Below are 15,581 nucleotides of genomic sequence, written 5' to 3'. Positions count from 1 at the left end.
TAAAAATAAAATATATGTCTCACATGCCATTAACAAATTTTTTTAAATTACATATGTGATTTTAAATAATCATTTTAGATTATATATGTAATTTTAAATAATATAATTTTTATTAGATATTAATCATTAGCCATTTTTATAAATAAGAATATAAAATGATTATACTCATTAGCAATAATTTTATCACCTTCCCAAAACAAATTGTATCATAAATTCTCATCCTACACCTTGATGTGATCTATGTATTTTGGATTAATTAATAGAGATAATGTGCACATTAATATAGGCAAAGGGCAATAACATGTTCAATTTAATAGCCACTCAAATTAAATAAAAATAAATTAAATTATTTTTAAAAAATCATATATTTCAATGTGTAATGTTACACTATATATTTTTTTGCAAATTTTTTTGATCAAACCTAAACTAATATGGGTTTGATCAAAAACCTATTGTAATATCCACTTCCTTGCGACAAGCATAATAAAGTCTAGGTTCTTTTGAAAAGAACAAGTTCATTTTTGGGTAATCTTTCAATATTTTTAACAAAAATCAGATTTTACTATCGAACTTCATTCAATGCTTTCAAACTAATCTAATTCATTTGAAACAAATAAATTATGATTATTAAAAAAAACTATTATCATTCTATTAAATTAAATTGAAATAAAAATTGCAGGGTAAAACATGTAACTCTGATTATCACAAAGGAAATAAATTGGATATAAATAAAACACATGAATATTTCTGGGGATGTATTATTTGAATATAAGAATTAGCTATATAGAATTGGCTAAGATAACTTAGTTAGTTGAAAGTTTTATGTTTCAATTTAAAGTGAATGAGGATCTCTTGACTTGTTTTTTTTTAATTAACGACTTAGATTGATTCTCAATGGAATATGCTTAGCATATTCTTCATCTGAATACTTATCAATGATTGTAGTGTGTTAGAGAGTTTGTTAGGTTGCATTGAATTTTAAAAAATTTAAATGGTGGAACCCCACCGATTTTTTAGGAATTTCAAAGCATACCTAATTTTAGAAAAATGGTCTTATTTCTTGGTTGTAAAAGATAGAAACTGTTCAACACTTATGTTTTTTTATGGACACAAGATTCTTAAGGGTTAAGTAAAATCAAAGTTAATAATAATGTTTTTGTTGTAATAGCTAATAATGATATTTTTGTTTCAATAGTTTTTCTTTTTATATATTTATCAATGGTAGATAAAAGTGAAACCTTCGGCTATATAAATCATATTAATAGTTTTAATGTGGTTGTACTAGGTGTAAATTAAACTTAAATGTGGTTGCACTAGTTGTAATTCTACAACCTAGTATGACCCCGATGTGTAAGTATGTCAAGCCCTGAAAATACAATAAAAATAATTTTCACTAATGTCAACCAATCTTAAAATATATAATTTTTTAATCTTATTAATGGACTAAGATTAATGATTAAAATATAACTATGTATTTGAACGGATAGTAAATTATCTCATGCATTTAATAGTTCCTTTATCATATATGTGAATTTGAATGGATCATAAATTCACCTTTAACAAAAAATTTCACCACATTAAAATTCCAAATCAGGTAAAATTTTAGACATTTTTACTCTCTACTAAAGTTGTCATTTCTTAAATCAAAGGAAAAAGGTTAATTCAACAAAAAGAATCGAGAATCTTGGTCCAAAATCTTTTGATATTTATTTTAACTAAACATTTGTAAAATAAATCTTTAAAAGGAAAAATCATATGGTGGGGATATATTAAAATCCTTAAAGACATAATATTTCCACATCAAAGTTGTAATATTTGAAAATCTTAATTTGATGTGGATTTATTATAAATTTTGTTATCATGCCATGTAAATAACATCATTAAATCTAGTATTGATATTATAATATTAATATAATATGTAATATTAATTTAATTAAATTTAATAACTTTGGATTAATGCAACATTAAATTTAATATAATATTAAATTTGTTAAATTACAATATATATTAATATATCATGATATATATTAACTATAGATATATATGGAGGGAAGAACAAAGAGAGAGTGATAGAGGTGGAGAGATAGGGGGAGTGACAAGGGAGAGGGGGAGATACAATAAAGGAGAGGGAGGAGGAGGAATGAAAAGAGAGAGAAAGAGAGGAGTGAGAGAAGGAGAGAAGGGTAAGAGAGAGAGAGAGAGATGGGGAGACACAAATATGGAGGGGGGAGAGAGATAGCGACAAGGTTGAAGGGCAGCGAGAGAGAGAGAGAGAGAGAGAGAGAGAGAGAGAGAGAGAGAGAGAGAGAGGGATGTAGGAGAGAAAGGGAGAGAGGGGAAGGACCAAATAGAGGACTTGATATAGAGAGGAGGAGAGAGGGAGGGATAGAGAGATGGAGTTGGAGGAGGAGAGAGGGAGTGAAGAATAAAGATATATAGAGAGAAAAGTGGAGAGAGAGAGAGGGGGGGGGGGGAGTGACAAGGGAGAGATGAATAGAGAGTGGGTATGTTCTATGGGGACATAAAGAGACAAATAAGGAGATATGGAAGGAAGGGGGGAGAGAAAGAGAGAGGACATAGGGAGGGAGATAACAATAGAGTTGGAGGGCGAAGAGAGAAGGGGGGAGATAGAGTGAGGTGGGAGAGAAAGGGACAAAGAGGACATGAAATAGTAGAGAGGGAGGGAGATAATGATAGAGTTGGAGGGCGAAGAGAGAAGGGGGGAGATAGAGTGAGGCGGGAGAGAAAGGGACAAAGAGGAATGAAGAGAGAGAGAGGACATGAGAGAGTAGAGGGGGAGGGAGAGAGAGGTAGGTATGAAGAAAAAAATATAGAGAGAAAGGTGGAGAGAGAGAGGGAGTGATAAGGCAGAGAAAGAGAGGGAGAGAGGAGAGAAGGATGGAAGAGAAGTAGAAGGGGGAGAGAGGAGAAAAGGATGGATGCGAAATAGAAAGGGGAGAGAGGGAGAGGAAGAGCGAGGGGGAGATAGATATATGTGGAGAAATAATGTGTATGCTTTGGGGGTGATATATAGAGAGAAATGAGAGGCACATGGAGATAGAGATATAGAAGGGAGGTGAATAGAGGGAAGAAGAGAGAGGTAGAGAGAGCGAGGGAGGGAGGGATAGATATATATGGAGAGAGAGGGTGTGTGTGTTGGGGGAGTGGGGGGGAGGGCGGGATAGAGAGACAAAGAAGGAGAGATAAAGGGATATATAGATATAGATGGAGGGGGGAGAGAGGGAAGAAGATTTATTGCACAAGATGAATTGATTTCAGTGTAGAATATGATTTATAATCCTATTTCATTTCTTGCAATAGATGCATTCAGTTCAATGTAGATGTTGATTTCTAGTTATATTTGATTGTTTACACTAAATGCATTGATTTCAGTGTAGATGTTTATTTATAATCATATTTTATTGCTTGCTTTAGTTGCATTGACTTAAGTGTAGATGGTGATTTCTAATCCTATTTTATTGCTTGCACTAGATGCATTGATTTCACTATAGATGTTGATTTCTAATTATACTTTATTACTTGCACTAGATGCATTGATTTCAGTGTAGATGTTGATTTCTAATCTTATTTGATTTCTCGAATTAGACACATTATTTTCAGTGTAGATGTTTTCTAATCCTATTTGATTCCTCATATTAGATGGATTAGATGCTGTTGATATTGGGACTATAAATTATTAAAAATATTTTTCCAAGATTAGATGGGGGCAAGAGAGAGGGAAGAATATTTCTTGCATTATATGCATTGATTTCAGTGTAGATGTTGATTTCTAATCCTATTTTATTACTTTCTCTAGATGCATTGATTTCAGTGTATATGTTGATTTCAAATCCTATTTGATTGATTGCACTAGATGCATATATTTTGGTGTAGATTTGGATTTCTAATCGTATTTGATTTCTTTCATTGGATGCATTGATTTGAGTGTAGATGTTGATTTCTAATCTCATTTGATTGCTTGCATTAGATGCGTTGATTTCATTGTAGATGTTGTTTTCTAATATTATTTGATTTCTTGCATTAGATGCATTAGATGTTGTTAATCTTGAAGTTGTGAATTATTAAGAAAAAGTTGTGATACCTAGAATTAAAATGAAATAGACGTGCATAATGGATCCTCCTACAAAGTGAAAATTAATCCTTGACAAGATCGTCTCCCTTCTACATCACCAACTAATTACTAATAAACAATTACATATATCCAAAATATATTCAAAATTACATATATTCAAAAAAACTAATAGATAATTGCATAGAATAATTTATTCATAATAATTATAAGAGGAAAAGATATATTTGTAAACATTCAAAATAAATGAAAATATTCTTGAAGTAGATCTGATAATTGTTTGGAGAAACAAATAATGTAAATATTATTTCTTGACTTTGCTTACTACAGATAAAAAATCATCAAAATATTTTTGAAGGAAATAAATTATTTCAAACATTAGCAAAAAAAAACTATTTTGACACTAATCTTGAAAAAATAAAATGTTAAGAATACTCTTCAAGATATCTTTTGTAATACGTGGAGGGACACTATTGAGAATTAATTAGTTGTCAGAAGTTGTGATACCTAAAATTAAATTAAATAGATGTGCAGTATCAATCCTCGTGCAAACTATTGAAAAGAATGTGTCCCTTCTTCATCACCAACTAATTAATAATAAAAGATTGCATACACATAAAAATATAACAAAACAACTCTAACATTCAAAAGCGTTATCATCCAAATCCAAACACATAAACACACAAACCACTCAAAGAATCCAAACATAGATGTATAGACCATTCAAAAAAAGCAACACAGACTAAATTAAAGAAGTGAATAGTATGGTCATGACAAGCAAAGAAAACATAATGTTAATTTTGAATTTAATCTCAAACATATACATAATAATGATAATCTAAAAAACTGACATTGTTTCCCTCAATTGGAATCATATTAGATCCATCTAACACATCTATCAAGCGCTGATAGGGATCAAATCCCTCAAGGTGCAAAAATTTTCTCAAATTATACACTCCATAAAGAAGGTTTGCATTGAGAGATTTGATCCCTCTCAATGCATGATATATCTAGTGTTAGATGGATCTAATATGTGTTTAATTTTTATTTTTTTTTTAATATATAAACTAGAAATTGCACCAAAAGTTGCAAAGGAAACACTATAAGGCAGTAGCATATGGAAGAAGAGTATAAATGAAGAGAGATGTGAAATGTAATGTGATCTAGATGTTGTCTAGTTTGGAACTATTTATGTTGAAACATAAATTGATGTGTCTAACAACAAGTAATAAATTAATTTAACTTTAGAACAAGTTTAATTTAACTTGAGAAATCGCATCTCTTCTCAAGAAAAAGACATGGTACAATATCTTCTATGACCTTCTACAAGACAAGCATAGATGGCCCATGGTTGAAGCAACATTTCATGTTCAGACCCAAAACAATTAAGAAATATTCATGATATAGGAAAATAAAAATTGAAGGCATTCGACAAATCACCATATTCTACTTGAACAAATGTAACCCTATAAGCAATATGACATGTGACAAATTTGTCAATTTGCCACCAACATTGGAAACAATTCTCTTGTGTCATTTGGCATGCATCTCGTACAAAAAAACACAAGAAATATCTCACAAGTGATGTCATTTGTTGTAATTTGAAGCATTGTTATCCGACATGATGCATGTTCCCTGTGAGCCTATTATATGATAGAAATAGTTGTTGCAACTTCACACATTTAGTTGGAGTTACTGGTATACTACCCCATCACTGGTTCACTCCATATGACACTAAATGTATGTTTTTGAGGAAAATATTTTGGAATGATCTCAATTTTCTAGTTATAATTTATACAATGACCCCAAATAAGTGAATTGCATTTCAATTGACATAAAAAACTACATAGATATTAAGATACTAGCATCTAACGATGTTGACACTATAAGACTTGCCATCTCATTTAAAAAAAAATCTCAATTTTTGTGTTCTCATTATTCAAATTAAATGCATTATGTTTAAATGGAAGATAAGGCTAACAATCAATATTCATTGTTTCAGGGACAATGAATAATTGATCCAGTAACTGAGCTAGTAAATGTGATGTTAGAACCATTTTCAGTCGTGAATGCTCTAAATAAGTCCCATTGCTACAATAGCAACATCCTCTAGTTGCAAAAAAATAAACTCATGAAATGCAAGTCTTGAAAATATAGATTGTTGCCTCTTAAGTTCTTATTCATGGGGACAATATGAAAGATCCATATAACTTAGCCCGTGAAAGATGAATCACTTAGCTACTCGCTTCACTATAGTAGCATCAACTGTATCTATTCTAGAAAATAATTCTACACTTGGGATTCTCCTACCATAAGTAAGCACCAACAACCTTATCTATTCTAAAAATTAGAACTGAAAACCAATTAACAATACAAAATAAATATTGACAAAGGCATGAGAGAGATGATGTCTTCTTAAAAGTATTGTCCATTTCACAATGAAAGTTATACCTGACAACCAATATCTTCAACTATAATATTGGTGCCATTACTTTTCAGTTTGTTAAGCCTTTTGCAAATTTCTACCCATTTACATGAGTAACCCTTCTTGAAGTCTACCTGATATGGTTTGGCAAGGGATGGAACTATTTTTACATGAGTAACCCTTCTTGAAGTCTACATGATATGGTCGGGGAAGGAATCAAATTATTGTAATTAATTTTTCCAACTATTGATTTGTGTACTATATTTTTTAGTTAAGTTATATTCCAAGATTTATCCAAATCCGTATTTGACTACTACTCTTTGAATTCCTTGGAAAAAAAATTGTATTCTTAAATAGTTATAAAATAATAAAAGAATGACTTACACTCACTCCAGAATAATTCCATACACTATTGATAAAATAAAATTAGTTGGGGAGTTCCTATCAAATTATTAATTCAAATTTCATCATAAAAAATGTGAAGAGAAAATACATTTAAAAAACACTTAATCCCTTTTATTCGCAACCCCTTTCAATCATACAAATTTTAGTTACACACATGTGTGGATGTAGTTACTTGTGGTATTTTAAGAATATTTTACATGGTACAAAATCCTAATCATAATAGAGAATTAGAGAATGCAAAAACATTAACCCTAACCTTAGATGTTAAATATTGTTCGATAAGCCTATAGGAAAGGGTTCCATTCATATTTTAATGTTGATTTTCCATAGTTGAATAGAGCATATAGCAGTGGGATATTGAAGTAAAATTGAGGACTTCAAGATTTGCATTAGTCGTAGAGACCATGGTGTCTCCAACAACTCCATAACGATTACACTTTATTTATATCTTCATTTCATAAACAAGACAAAAATAGTGAAGAACCTTCATCGCATTATATATATTTTTGTCCTCTATTGTATTTGTCTAGGGTATATACCAATGTTCATTGTGTGGATGGTGTGTTATTTTTTAGTTTTTTGCATCTTAGTTTTAGTGTATTTCAACATTTTGTGATTTTTCCTAGTAATTTTAAATTTGAAATCAAAAGTAAAATTACAAATAACAAGAGAATAGATAATATTGTATGATATATTATGATGAACTATTAAAGTGAAATATCCATGACATTTTATAGATCAATTTATTAAGCAAATATGGTAAAATAATTTATATACAAACTACTGGCCTTTTGGAAGGAAAACATGATCTCAACTATTATCAAAACCCTTGACTTTTACCATTATAATAAATGTGGAAAGTTGAGTATATATCATTTTAATGTAAATAAAGAAAGTTGAATGGAAATTACATATGTATATATGTATGTTTGTGTATGTGTGATATGCCTAAGAGAATGGATATATGTACAAATACATTATAACCTGGAGAACATTCCCACTAAAATCCACTTTGATACCTTGTTCACTTGAATCTTTCTCTTGTAATAACAAACCCAATTTCTCCCTAATTGAAAGAAATAAACACGAATGATTGTATTCATAGAAAGGATTCTTGTAGTGAGGAAGGGCCTTTCTTGAATATTTTTTTCAGATGTGGCATGGGGAAATAATAGATAATTATGATATGGATTGGATTTTCTTAGCAATAAAACCTTGGGATCTTCCATTTACTAACAATGGGAAAATGTAGGCTTGGATGATGATAAAATTATTGTGCTTCAAGGTTTCAATCTAAATTGGGGTATTTACTTCTCATTTTTCATTTGTATTCAAACTATGGACCCGACAGATCTCTTCACATTTTCCCAAACACCCCCTCAATATTTGTAGAATAAATGCCACTCTTGATCACTATAAATAAATTGATGATTCCCATATTCTCTCCCTTCACAGGAATGTTTTATAAGTGTTTTATAGAATTTATGGTACAAAAATGTTGATAAAATGTTTACAATATGTCTTTGATGAGACACATGTTTAAAAAATTAAGTAGGCAAGTATTTACATGAGAGAGATTGGATGATTTATATAGTTTTTAAATTTTTCTTGGATATACAAAGGGAATACCTTACTCTTGTGGGTGAACTCTAATGGTTACATGGTAGTTCTAGAGTGAAAATTCTAGCTCCTATGGGGTATGTAAGTGACAATGACTTATTTTTCAATATATATTCCTTAATGACCACTATTTATTCTTTGATTAAAAAATTTATAGATATTAATATCTCATGTTGGCTTTTATATTTTCCGAAGGAACAATGTGAATTGGAGTTCCTTGATCCCCACAATTTGTCTCATTCATTGACACAGTTAGACAATATTCCTCTCTTTTAGCTATTTTGAATTCTACTCTTTATAGTGTTTATAAGTGGATAAATCAAATGTTGTTCCAATTTTGGAGATATCAAAGAAAGTGTTACAAATCTCATATTTTCTTATAGACCATCTTTAGAAATTTTTAGTTTCAATGTTGTTTGGCCTTTCAAATAAAAAATTATACTAGTGGAGCTTTTCAACCTAGATGAAGCAACATGAGATATATATATGCTCTAAATTCTCATATTTATTTTGTATCATTTTCAACGTTGTTGATTAAAAGACAAATTTTAAGGAGTGTGATTTATTTTTTGGAGGAGCAGGTCTTTTTGTTATCCCATGGTTCATAAAGTTAGATTGACCCTTTCATTATGTATATTAGTAAGATGGCCATTTATGTTTTCCTTATAGATTTACATTGACAGTCTCATTATGTATATTAGTAAGATGGCCATTTACATTTTCCTTGTAGATTTACCTTTTTATCTTTGTCATTTATTAACTCTGAAAATATCAAGAATACATTGGAAATATTTAGAAAATATTCAGAAAACCTGATTGTGAGCATAGTAAGTTGTGCCTTTATACATATGATCATGATGTGATGAGATGAACTAGTGTCTATTCAAATAAATGATCCTACATAAGGAAAATTTTAGATGGGCATTCCCAACAAACGAAACATCTCTAGGGTTACTTTCGTGAAACACAATCTCAATATAAAAGGATCAAAGGAAAAAAATCAAAATCAATATGCTAACAATCTTGTCAAAAACACTTTTTAGATGATATAGATGATAAACTCACATATTTTTTAGACATTAAGATCAACAAAGGATAATAATGTCTATTCCAAACTATAAATTAAGGAATAATATATTACCTTAGAAGATAGAGAAGAAGATATGATTGTGGAGCCTTCACTATCACTAGGAGCACTCAAAAATGCATTGCCACTTGAAAAGTTGAAAGGACTTTATGAATATAAGAACATTCATTGTTGTAAGAAATTAGTAACTCATTATCACTTTGAAGAGCAGAATTTGAAATTATAAATAGACATTGTAGAACCTTCTCTAGGGTGTGGCATGAAGTTAAAATCGAGAAAGTAAAAGGGGTGTGACATGAGGGTAAACCCTGCTAAGTATAAAAAGGTAGGATTAATGATTATTTTTCAATGGTATATAAATGATTTGTGCATTAGATTAATAGTATTAAGTGAAGTGCATACATCAATAATATAATTTTCATTCAATTTGTGAATAAAAAATGAAGAAAATGTAATTTCTCTTTAATTTAAGAATAAAAATATTTATCTTTTCTTACTAAAAGGTAATAAATTAAGATGTAAAAAAACATTATTTTGAGAAAAAAATTAAATATATTCATAAATTTAATAGAAATTTTGTGTAACAATATTGATGGAAATTTTAAACATATGAGTTTAAAATTTCTAACTCATTTCATTTTAATACATAGATTTAACATTTTAAGATGAAAATTTGAATACTTTAAAATTTCAAACTCATTTAGTATAAAAAATGAGAATTTAATATCGAAATTTGAATAAATCATTACAAAATTTCATTGTGTTCCTTAAATTTAAGCCTTGGAAATCATATAACAAATTATGGCAAAATAGAATATCAATTCATTAATGAAACACAAATTTTTGCAGATCTTCTACGAATTTGTCCTGATATTTAATAATAGAATAAGAATTTAGAATTATAAATAGACATTGTAGAACCTTCTCTACGGTGTGGCATGTCTTCTACGAATTTGTCCTGATATTTAATAATAGAATAAGAATTTAGAATTATAAATAGACATTGTAGAACCTTCTCTACGGTGTGGCATGAAGTTAAAGTCAAGAAAGTGAAAGGGGTGTGAAGGATTAATGATTGTTTTTGAGTAGTATATAAATGATTTGTTCATTAGATTAATACTATAAAGTGAAGTGTATATATCAAAAATGTAATTTTCATTCAATTTGTGAATAAAAAATTAATTTTATAATAAAAAATTAATTTACAGTTTTTAATTTAATAATAAAATATTTATTTTTTTGAGAAAAAGTAATAAGTTCATTGTGTGGATGGTATATTATTTTTTAGATTTTTGCATCTTAGTTTTAGTTTATTTCAACATTTTATGATTTTTCCTAGTAATTTTAAATCTGAAATCAAAACTAAAATTCCACAAAACAAGAGAATAGATAATATTGTATGATATATTATTATGAACTATTAGAGTGAAATATCCATGAAATTTTATAAATCAATTTATTAAAAAAATATGGTTAAATAATTTATAGACAAACTCGTGGCTCTTTAAAAGGAAAACATAATCTCAATTATTATCAAAACCGTTAACTTTTATCATTATAATAAATGCGGCAAGTTAAGTATAGATAATTTTAATGTAAATAAAGAAAATTGAATGGAAATTACATATGTATATATGTATATGTGATATGCATAAGAGAATGGATATATGTACAACTAAATTATAACCTAGAGAACATTCCCACTAAAATCCACTTTGATACCTTGTTCACTTGAACCTTTCTCTTGTAATAAGAAACCCAATTTCTCCCTAATTCAAAGAAATGGACACGAATGATTGTATTCATAGAATGGAATCTTGTAGTGAGGAAGGGACTTTCTTGAATATGTTTTTGAGATGTGGCATAGGGAAATAATAGATAATTATGATTTGGATTGGATATTCTTAGCAAGAAAATTTTGAGATCTTCCATTTACTAACCATGGGAAAATGTAGGATTTGATGATGATAAAAATTTTGTGCTTCGAGTTTTCAATCTAAATTGGGGTATTTACTTCTTATTTTTCATTGGTATTCAAACAATGGATCGGGCAACTATGAATCTGGTAGATCTCTTGACATTTGTCCAAAACACCCGCTCAATATTTGTAGAATAAATGCCACTCTTCACCACTATAAAGACATGGATGATCTACATATTCTCTCCCTTCACATGAATGTTTGCTAAGTGTTTTATAGAATTTATGCTACAGAAATCTTGATAAAATGTCTACAATATTGTTTTGATGAGACACGTGTTTACAAAATTAAGTAGGGGAGTATTTACATGAGAGAGATTGGATAAATTTTTCTTGGATATACAAAGAGAAGACCTTACTATTGTGGGTGACCTCTAATGGTTACATGGTAGTTCTAGAGTGAAAAGTGTAGCTCCTATGGGATATGTAAGTGAGAACGACTTACTTTTCAATATATATTCCTTGATGACCACTATTTCTTCTTTGATTACAACCTTTATAGATATTTTTTCCGAGGAAAAAAAACTGCGCTTTTCTATTAATCAAAAAATAAAAAAGCTACAAAAGGAATGAGTAAATATTCCGCTGAGATTGCTTGTGCCCAGAAGCATTGAAGCAATCCGTACGCTGCCGCAAGGGCCCGAGTGCTTTCGCACCCCACGCAACGTTAGAAAACTAACGTGCACAAAGAATAAGAAACGAGAGAAGAGGAGAGAGAATGTGAGGCAAAAACTGGAATCCGGCAGTGAGTAGAACTCACGCATCAAGTTTTTCGCCCCTTTTTCTTTTCGACCTTACGCCACACTCCTTGTGAGGGCTCGATCGAAGCAATGACTAGCTGTGTTTCTGTATTCTGTGGGCCAGGTTCTTTGTCTGAATCTGAAGTATCTGAGAGGTGGTGCCGTTTTATGCCGCCCGTACTAGGTTGCATGCTTGTCTCCACTGCCTTGTTGTCTGATGAGATTTCTTTCTGATTCTCCATTTCTTGGGCTACCTCAGTTTTCTCTGCTGGGAGTTCTTCCTCTGCTGCTTCTGATTCTTCATCATCTGAATCTGGAGGAGAAAAATGCCATCCTTTCCTCGGCTTCCCTTGCTGCTTCTTTTTATTCTTGGCTTCTGAGCATGAACTTTGTAAGTGTCCTGTCTGCCTACAGATCCTACATATGAAAGCCGTGTTTTCATAATCTAGTACCTGCATCCAGTTCTGCTGTTTGTAGATCAACCTTATACTTTCAAGCAGCCCCTTACTTAAATCTACTTCCACACAGATTCGTACGAAGGTGTAGATCCTTTCATCGATCCTTTCCAGGTCTGTTTTGATGTATTTCCCTATGCTGTTCCCAATGCCTTCCAGCACTCGTTCGTCCCAAAAGTGCAAAGGAAGATTATGTAGTCTAACCCATACTGGCATTTTGGTTACAGTCATTTTATTTGGGTCAAAGTCCGGGAACCATGGGGTCACAAACAGCCCCAATGTTCCCCAGAACCATGGTCCGGCACTGATGACTGTATCTCTGACCTCCTTGGATGTGAATCTTACTATGAAGAAACCCTTTGCACATAAATGAATGTCGCATTCCATGGTCCAGTTGTTGAAGATCCAGTGGAACAGATCCATAGGTTTTGGCCAAAAGCTGTTGAAACGGCAGATTAGGGCTTTCGTTTCATAGGACTTGACGTAATCATCAAGCCCTGAAGAATCTAGGTTTAATGCTGGGGTTTTCTCTGACTGATCTACTATGTATGGCCTGGGCATGTGTCCGCCTTGATCTGGAGAGAAACCTGAATTCCTGCTGCCCTGTAAGATGTTTTTGTATGATCCCTTTGGTAGGTGCTGGGCTGCTGCTTTTTTCCCTTTGTCTCCCCCTGAGGAGCTTGTCTGTCCCTGAGGCAGAGCCCCTCCTCTTAGTCTAAGATTTAAGATAATGATCGATCCTAGGCCGATCTCATAGCTTTCCATCGATCTGCAGTCCTGGAGAGACCGCCTACCACTGACCAGATGTTGGATCTGAACAGGGTATCCCATTTCTGCCCATATTTGATATTTCAGCTGCATAATGGTAATTCCTGCATGAACCCACAGTAGACGAGATTTCCCCTGAGGGGTTTTTATCAGAATATGGAAACTATTTATTTTTACCTGCTCTGGTGGCGTGCTATACCCCAGATCTGGCCCTGATTTTGTTCGTTCCTCCTTGTGCATGCCCGGATCTGCAGAAACTCTGCACGATCTATGGTTTTTTCCCTCGATCTGAGGCCTGGGGACAAACTGTACTCGGGTAAAGGCTTGATCGAGTAGATCTAAGCCAATACTGTAGTAGCTGGGTCCATGCGATGAAAGAGAGAGCGGATCTGCATCGAGCAGTCCCCCTCTGCCGTTTCTCTGAGTATTCTTGCTTTGACAGGGCCTTTTCTCTAAGCACCATATGCCACAAGATCTTCTTTGTTCGAATGCGCATTTCAGGATCTCGTTCTTTCGTGAGAGAAGACCCTCCTCAAATATCCACGCAGAGAAAAGGGCTTCCGTTGTTTTCCTCGCCTCACATTCTCGCTGAACGCTTTTTTCTCGTCCCCGATCCGGAATCGCTTGATTCCTTTTGACTGCAGCCTCCACAGATACGTAGCCGTGCAGATCTGGAAAGATTTGAGGCGTTTGACTGCGGATGACAGGCCATTCCACTGTAGGCAATCGCGCTAGAAACAGTCTACCAGCAGCGTTCTCTGTTATCCCAGGCCCTGAATCGCCTTTGGCCCCTGCGGCGGGCTTTAGGACCGAAGCGGCAACAATCATAACTCTGCAGGAGCAAACCCTAATCGTTTCCATCGCTCCGTCCCTTCTCTAGAAAACCGAGTATTTTCTCTGTGTGTTTCTCAACCTTTATAGATATTAATACTGCATGTTGGCTTTTATCTTTTCCAAAGGAACAATGTGAATTGGAGTTCCTTGATCCCCACTATTTGTCTCATTCAATGACACGGTTAGACAATATTCCTCTCTTTTAGCTATTTTGAATTCTACTCTTTCTACTTTGTATAAGCGGATTAATGAAATGTTGTTCCAAGTTTGGAGGTCTCAAAGAAAGTGTTACAAATCTCATATTTTCTTATAAATCATCTTTAGACATTTTTAGTTAAAATGTTGCTTGGCCTTTCACATAAAAAATTATACTATTGGAGCTTTTCAACCTAGATGAAGCAACATGAGATATATATATGCTCTAAATACTCTTCTTTATTTTGTATCATTTTCAACATTGTTGATTAAAGGACAAATTTTGACTGTGATCTATTTTTTGGAAGATCAGATCTTTTTGTTACCCCATGGTTCCGGAAGTTAGATTGACCCTTTCATTGTGTATATTAGTAAGATGGCCATTTATGTTATCCTTATAGATTTACATTGACCCTCTCATTATGATGCAGGAGCATCTGGTCAACAGGGTAAAGACCGAGAGAGGGCGAACACAGTTTTTGAAGAAGATTGGGAATGATAAACAGTTCAGTGAACGGACAACAAGCCTGTCAAGTTCCTATGTTTTTTGTTTTATTTCTTTCATGGTCAGCTACAGTATTAATTTTTGTTATTTTAAATTTCTGTTCATTTTATTTAAAATATTGTAACAGGTCTTAGTTAGATACGTTAAGAGTAGATTAGTGTCAATAGGTGATGTAAACAACGAAACCCTATGGTAGAAAGGCAGACAAAGTAAACAAATTGATAGTCAAGAAAATCATGCCTACAGTAAATGCAAAATAAACTGTAATAGAATAACTACCAGCAGTTATCAAACTGCCCAAAAAATATTGTATAAAAAGACAAGCGAGATAACCCAGAGGGGTTCAGCAGCGGAGCATTTGCATGAGAATAATAAATATACATTTTTTTTCCCTTCATCTAATTGAGTGCACGAGCAAACAAACTGTTCAAATATACATATGTCCTCAGTAACAAAAATCCACATGTACAGTGCTGTAT

This window comes from Pinus tabuliformis, chromosome 8 (assembly GCF_031772625.1).
Source record: "Pinus tabuliformis cultivar Carrire ecotype Pingquan chromosome 8, CPIR1, whole genome shotgun sequence".
NCBI classification, from domain to species: domain Eukaryota; kingdom Viridiplantae; phylum Streptophyta; class Pinopsida; order Pinales; family Pinaceae; genus Pinus; species Pinus tabuliformis.
Note: the sequence above shows the minus strand (reverse complement) of the source record.